The 7975-nt window shown below is 41.2% G+C and overlaps 1 pseudogene; it reads left to right on the top strand.

Annotated features, from left to right (window-relative positions):
* The first annotated feature begins 1345 nt into the window (after positions 1–1345).
* Positions 1346–5456, top strand: LOC118711275 (annotated as a pseudogene).
* The last annotated feature ends 2519 nt before the right edge of the window (positions 5457–7975 follow it).

The raw sequence follows: 7975 nt of genomic DNA, 5'->3' as shown, positions 1-7975 counted from the left end.
TAGACAGACAAAAGTTTTGTGTGTGTGTGTGTGTATGTGTGTGTGTGTGTGTGTGTGTGTGTGTGTGAGAGAGAGAGAGAGAGAGAGAGAGAGAGAGAGAGAGAGATTCAAATAAAAATGAAGTTTGCCTTTGATTCTATCACATTCTCATTGTAAAGTGTACCAAGATATAATTTTTCTTCTATTATTCCTCTGTTAACCTTCATTTAAAAAATGTTCAGTTTCCTCCTTTTTGATGAGTCATAAACTATCACTTTATTTTTTTATGAGTTAGTATACATGTTATTTAAATAGCAGTAGATTGTAAAAACTTACATATGTAATTAAAATAGTCAAGATTCTGAAGACATTTATTTCCAACATAAGGGAAACATTAAACAATTTGAAAATTCTTGTTCTAAATTCATATTACTGTAACTTTGGGTTCATACTCCCTGATTTTAGAAAATTTTTGCACTGCTCTACTTTCTTTTCACGATCTCTTACCACTTCCTTCTCTATTGAGCTGACCTTTTATTTTAATGCGTTTTCCAGAGGGAACTGCTGTAATAGAAGTGATCTATTGTTAGACATGATTTCAGATGACAACTTGAAAGTATTGGTGAAATTTATGCTGTTACTTAATTGAACAAGAATAGTCAGTTTAGTGAGGAACTTTTTATTTTAATCTGGCAAAATCAGGATAACTCAGCAACAAGGTTTTAGGTAAATATTAAACTCCAGAAACAGGAGGAAGATGAAGGAGATATGGGTTCTAGTTTTGCTAAGATGGTGAAATAGTAAGTTCCAGGTTCCATTCAATCAAAAGTATACCTATTTTTTTTAGATCCAGAGACATAGAAGCATGGAACAGATTGTCCAATCTCAGAGGGAAGGCGGGGGTGGATGGATGGGTGGGAAGAGGTCAAACAAAGAGCTTGTTTGCATATATGCATAACCCATAGACACAGACAATAGGGTGGTGGAGGCCTGGGGTAAGGAGCAGGAGTGGGCTATAAGGGGGGGAGGGGGAAGAAATGCAATTCGCTCAACAACAAAGATTTTTTTAAATAAGAAAAAGACCAAAAAAAATTTGTCAGATTGCCAAAAATATATATTTTGGTGTGCCGCAGAATTTTAGTAATTAGTTTACTAATAGGGACACTCTACTCCCTAGGCAGTAACTGGAGGGCTGTAGTGGAGAAATAAGCATTGGAGAACAGCTGGTCAGTCTATACCTATGTTAGTAATGCCTTGCCTGAGCAGGACGGTTCTGCACACAGCAACACTCCGAGTCTACACTGGCAATGTTGCTGATCCTCTCAGCTGCTGGGGAGGGGGTCTGTAGTAAAGTTTGCAGGTCACGATGGTCCCAAGGCAAAGTAAGAAAAAGGCAAATGAGTCTTAAAAACCCTTCCTCTTCTCTAACTTTAGCATATACTGTCAGAATTACCAGAGTGGCTTGTATAACCCTAGACTGCTAGGGCTTGCCCTAAATTGCTGATTTAGTAGATCTGGGATTAGCCAAATATTTGCATTTCTAATGAGTTATGAAATGATACTGATGTTACTGGTATGACATCGGAGAACTACTGTTCTAACCCATTCTCTCATTTGCTGCCTATGGCTTTTCTCTGCCCCAGGCTGCTGCTCCCCAATTATTCTATGAAAACCAGTTCTCAGATGGTCTTCCATCTCAGAAGGAGGGTTGGGAAGTTAAAGAAGCAAAAGGGACCTGTGGATTTAAGGAACGAACAAAGTAGTACCCTCCGCTGGGCCAAGTGCTGTGAGGTCCAGCTCTGACTGCAAGGAAGAGCTGCTGTGCAGGAGACACCCCTGTGGAGCAGGACTTGCTTCAGTGGGGCTTTGGTGCTCTCCGAGTCCACTTCTTGAGTGTGTCACTCGTAGATGGGGTAGAGTTGTAATCTGGGGTGGTCTGAAGCTGACCACCGGGTGCACTAATTCTGGGACCTCCTGGGAGGTGCAAAGTCAGCCACTACCTATGCCCTGCCTGGAGCCACCTGACATGAGCTACAGAGCAGTCTGCACATGGCTGTCACTTGTGTTGGTCTTGCAGGTGCCCAGGAGAGGCCAGCTGTGAGCCTTTGCAAGCTGTTGCTGGTGCCGGGTCTGGGTCCATTTATTGAGAGGTATAGAGCATCCTGAACCCTGAGTCAGGATAGGCCATTCATATGGGAAAGCCACAGAAAACATCTTGGGTGGGGCTGAAAATTGAGTGGGGCAGGATCTCAGGTAATTGCAGGGGCTGGGCAAACAGTGTGGGCCAGTTTGCTAGAGACTCAGGTATAGCGCCTGTCAGTCAGCTTTGTGGGCTTGGGAGGTCTTAGCAGAGGAATAATGGCCTATGCCAGCAGCATTTTTGTCAGGGAGTAGCTGCCCTCCAGTTGTTACCCTAATGCCAGATAATTTAGTTCATCCCAATATGTCCCTGGTTCCTTTCAAGCTACTGCCCTAGCACTGAAACTCAGAGGGAGGGAGTCCAAGTAAATCCATGTGCTGATCCTTTAAGAGGAACTGCCTGAGTCTCTGGCTGTTTCCATGTCACTTAGCCACAATCCTCACTGGATTTTACATCCTGAAGTAACATCTCTTCACAACACTGAAACCCTGGGCTGAGGGGTTTGGGACCCCTTGCTCCTCACAGAGGCCTCTTCAGCCAAGATATCCCTCCTGATTAAAAACACACCACAGCCCTAGCTAGTTTGGCTCAGTGGATAGAGGGTCAGACTGTAGACTGAAGAGTCCTGGGTTCTATTTCAGTCAAGGGCACGTGCCTGGGTTGCAGGCTCAAGCCCCAGGAGGGGGCATGCAGGAGGCAGCTAATCAATGATTTTCTCTCACTAATGTTTCTAACTCTCCCTCTCCCTTACTCTCTGAAGTCAATAAAAATATATATTAAAAAATTTGGTGTAGTTGCTTAGCAAAGCACCACACATGGGTGTCAGACCAGCCCATTCCACACCTCTGCTCTCCTCCCAGTCTCGATGTACTTTCTTCTTTATATTTCTAGTTGCAGGGTTTCCATTTTACCAGATTTCAGGTGGTTCTAAATGATGGTGGTTTTATATTTTAGTTGTAATATTGATGTGCTTGTGGAAGGATGTGAGTACCACATTTACTTACACTGCCACCTTGTTTCCACTGGCAGTTTTCATCAATCAAGTACTTTGTCTTTATCAATCCTCTCCTAAAAAATATTTGTGATTTGGATTATATTTAGCTCCTCTAAGACAGTAGTCAGCAAACTGCAGCTCGCAAGCCATGGTTTGCCACTCTGTTGACTAATGAGTTTGCCGACCACTGCCTTAGGGAAAAACACTTTTTAAAAAAAAAACATTTTGATAATGTACTAAGGTCTTTTACCTGAAATCAAAACTTCTGGGTACGGGTGATACCTTAGCAGTGGTCAGCAAACTCATTAGTCAACAGAGCGGCAAACCGCAGTTCTAGGAAATGTAATCACTTAAATGAATTGTAAAATGTATGAAATAATTTGTGAGGCAAATAGGCACTGGTTGAAAATAATATACCTTTATAAAAACTCCCATGTTTTTCCAGTACATTGCTGTACAGTGGATTGTTACTCCCTTCACCTCACATCCCCCATTCCTGCTCCCTTCACCACCACTTCCCAAGAGGATTATACACCACATTTTTTGCCACATGCCTTTGCACTTTTCCCCTCCAATGAGGGATAGAGTTTATTTTCCTATCCTAGTGATGTTGGTATTGACCACATGACTTATTTCAGCTAATGGAAACATTAAAAAGGCATCATGTGTTTCTACTTGCCCTCTTATGCCTCATTCATCCCCAGGATGGACATCCTCCCGTTTGTTCACTGGTCCTAGGAGAAAGGTGAAAAAGAGGGGAAGCAGAGCTGCCTGGTCTATTCAAGTCAACAGAGCCTTACGTGGAGCCATCCCAACTGATTTAACATCCTGAAGTAACATCTCTTCACAACAAAAATGCTAATTCACCAGCTGCCCACCTTAACAGATTCAAGAACTAGGGGAAAGATAGTACAGAAATGAGGCGGCGCCAAATAGAAGATGTGGAGCTGAGGAAAGCTAAGAAGGATGACCAAATGCTGAAGAGGAGAAATGTGAGCTCATTTCCTGATGATGCTACTTCTCCACTGCAGGAAAACTGCAACAACCAGGGCACTGTAAATTGGTCTGTTGAGGACATTGTCAAAAGCATAAATAGCAACAATTTGGAAAGCCAGCTCCAAGCTATTTAGGCTGCAAATAAACTGCTTTCTAGGGAAGAACAGCCACCCATAGACAAGATAATCCAGGCTGGTTTGATCCCAAAATTTGCGTCCTTCTGGGAAGAACTGATTGTAGTCCCATCCAGGTTGAATCTGCTTGGGCCCTCACTAACATTGCTTCTGGGACTTCGGAACAGACCAAGGCTGAAGTAGATGGAGGTGCTATCCCAGAATTCATTTCTCTGTTGACATCTCCCCACACTCACATCAGTAAACAAGCCATATGGGCTCTAGGAAACATTGCAGGTGATGGTTCAGTTTTCTGAGACTTGGTTCTCAAGTGTAGTGCGATAGCTGCTGGGCCATTTCCTACCTTACTGATGGTCCAAATGAACGGATTGAAATGGTTGTGAAAATAGGAGTTGTGCCCCAACTTGTGAAGCTCTTAGAAGCTACTGAATTGCCAATTGTGACTCCTGTACTAAGAGCCATAGGAAATATTGTCCCTGGGACAGATGAACAGACACAGGTTGTAATAGATGCGGGAGCCCTTGCTATCTTTCCCAGTCTGCTAATGAACTCCAAAACTAATATTCAGAAGGAAGCTACATGGACAATGTTAAACATCACAGCTGGCCACCAGGATCAGATACAGCAAGGTGTGAATCATGGATTAGTTATTATTGTTCTTTTGAAGGCAGACTTTAAGACACAAAAGGTAGCTGTATGGGCTGTGAATTGTATACCTTGTTCATTGTGGCATAATAGAACCACTGATGAACCTCTTAACTGCAAAAGATACCAAGATTATTCTGGTTATTCTGGATGCCATTTCAAATAGCTTTCAGGCTGCTGAGAAAGTAGGTGAAACTGAGAAACTAAGTATAATGATTGAAGAATGTGGAGGTTTGGACAAAATTGAAGCTCTACAAAACCATGAAAATGAATCTGTGTATAAAGCTTCACTAAACTTGATTGAGAAATATTTCTCAGTAGAGGAAGAGGAAGATCAAAATGTTGTGCCAGAAACTACCTCTGAAGGTTATACATTCCAAGTTCAGGATGGCACTTCTGGGACCTTTAACTTTTAGACTACAACTGAAACATAAAGTTGTTTGTTGTGTACTATGTTTGGTATAAGTATGTCTTACTGTTTCTCTACTAAGAACTCTTTTTAAATGTGATTTATTATTGTAGCACTTTTTACAACAAATCTATACTTGAGCAGTTCCAAACTGTACATATTGTATAAAGTTTCCATTCTCAGTGAGTTTCTTACATCTATGTGAAATTTCATATCTTGTAGTCTCCTGTAAATAAAGATTAAATTACACACACACACACACACACACACACACACACACACACACACAAAAGAAGAGTATCATTAGAACTATATTTGTTTGTTCCTTTTCATCTTTCTGGTTGTGGTTCATGAAAGAAATGGTCACTTACACATATATTCAGGCCAAACAAACAATTTTTTTTTTAACTATTAGTCATCTGTGTCTGTCCTCTTTTTTTTTTTTTTTAATAGATTTTATTGATTTTACACAGAGAGGAATTGAGAGGGACGGAGAGCTAGAAACGTCGATGAGAAAGAAACATTGACCAGCTGCCTCCTGCACACCCCCCACTGGGGATGTGCCTGCAACCAAGTTACATGCCCTTGACCAGAATCGAACCCGGAACCCTCCAGTCCGCAGGCCGATGCTCTCTCCACTGAGCCAAACCGGTCCCGGCCAACCAAACAATTATTTTGTCAACTTCTATTACCCCTTGCTCCAAAGGTCAGGTAGGGAGTCTCCTGGCTAAAGGTTAAGATTTATCATCTCCCCACGCTGGTGTAGCAAAGGAGTAAGTTTATGGATAATTTTTATATGTACTTATTCATCCTCCATTGCATTTTATAGAGAGTTGCCAAACAGTCAGAGAGGCTGGAAAATACAGGTTTTTATGTGGGTGGTAAACTACTGGATAAAAATGAGCAGAAAGAGAGAATGGGAAGCACTTAACCATTTATGTCACAGTGATAAATACATGTATTTTGCTCCTGAATTTATGATACTATAAAATGCTTGCTTTTTCCTGACTTACATTTTCATTAATTCAACATGTTTATTCTTTCAGATTGTAGCAATTTATATGGGTACAAACCCTGTGCTGTACAGTTGTCCAGCATAAGGCACTTCTTTTGATATTGTTGTTAATCTTCTCTCGAGGATATTTTTCCATTGATTGTTAGGGAGAATGGAAGAGAGACAGAAAGACAGAGAGAAACATAAATGTGAAAGAAACACATCAGTTGGTTGCCTCCTATACGCACCCTAACCAGGGCCCAGGCCGAGGAGAAGCCTGCACCCAAGGTATGTGCCCTTGACTACAATTGAACTCTAGACCACAGGACATGTTCTATTCACTGAGCCAAACCAGCTAGGGCACACAGGTACATCTTAACAAGTTATACATCTGAGTGAGATGCCTGATCGAAATATAGTGGTCTAGAATTAGAGTTTTAAAAATACATTTGTAGCACACCACAGACATTTAGCTATGTGGTTTTATTTAAGATCATCTGCATCCTGCTGGGAACAAGAGGTGAGTTATGATCATTTAATAAATAGACATGAATGCTAAAAGATACCATGTATGCTGATGTGGTGCAGGCAGAGCATGAATCAATGAACTGTTGATTTTCTAACTAGACTGTGGAATAGTTTTACAGTTGGACCTACCACCATTTTTAAGAACCATTATTTTCCCCTAATTGCACAAACACTTCTGCAAGAGAATCCTGAGATGTTATACCTACCACATATCCTCTGGGTTAGTCTTGTGATATTAACAGATTGGGCAAAAAAATAAATAAATAAAATTATAAGCAGTTATTTATTATAAGAAAAAGCTCTAGGAGACTCAACATAGGACAAAGTTGGGAAACGTTTCAGTGCACCATGAAGCACAGCCTTAGGAAAGACACCACAGTAAAATGCTGAAAACCAGCAATACACTAGATTTCACAGTTGCTCCGTATAGTTGGAGATAGGCTGAATCCTGCTAACAGAAATGTGACTCTTGTTCCAGCTCAATGTAGTGGCCCTAAACAGCAGTAGTAAATTAATCCTATTTTACATTTTTTAAAAGTCCTTGAACCTAATAATTTCAGATTCTTATCATTATTTACAGATCATAGATAAAAAATGGAGGCTTCTATTTGCCAAGGTCACATAAAACCAATCAGCACCTTGGAGACATCTTGCCAGCAAAGAGCCAGCCTGCCTATGCCCAGAGAGCCTTTGAATACACCAGGTATATTAGAGGCAGAATAACTTTCATTATCCTGTATCTACGCTGAACCCCAAGTTTTATCTCTGTTATTTCTGGTTCTCTACACTGAATTTCCATGTACCCATGGACTGTAATGCTACACTTTTCCTCCTGCTCCCATCCCAACCCGAGAGCACTAAGTTCTAGTCCAGGGGTGGGAAACCTTTTTTCTGCCAAGAGCCATTTGGATATTTGTAATATCATTCGGGGGCCATACAAAATTATCAACTTGAAAATTAGCCTGCTATATTTGGCCAAACATTTAATTAACTCATCCCTAATGCCTTGGCAGGGCCAGACCAAATGGTTTCAGGGGCCTTATACATTCCCCATCCCTGTTCCAGACCTTTTGTGTCTGTTACAACATTGGCAACAAGCAATAAATGAAAGAGCTGAGCATTAACCCAAGTCACATCACCAAATCTGGTGTTTTTG

This window comes from Pipistrellus kuhlii, unplaced genomic scaffold (genome assembly GCF_014108245.1).
Source record: "Pipistrellus kuhlii isolate mPipKuh1 unplaced genomic scaffold, mPipKuh1.p scaffold_m20_p_8, whole genome shotgun sequence".
Lineage (NCBI taxonomy): Eukaryota > Metazoa > Chordata > Mammalia > Chiroptera > Vespertilionidae > Pipistrellus > Pipistrellus kuhlii.
Note: the sequence above shows the minus strand (reverse complement) of the source record. Positions and strands in the feature narration are given on the sequence as shown.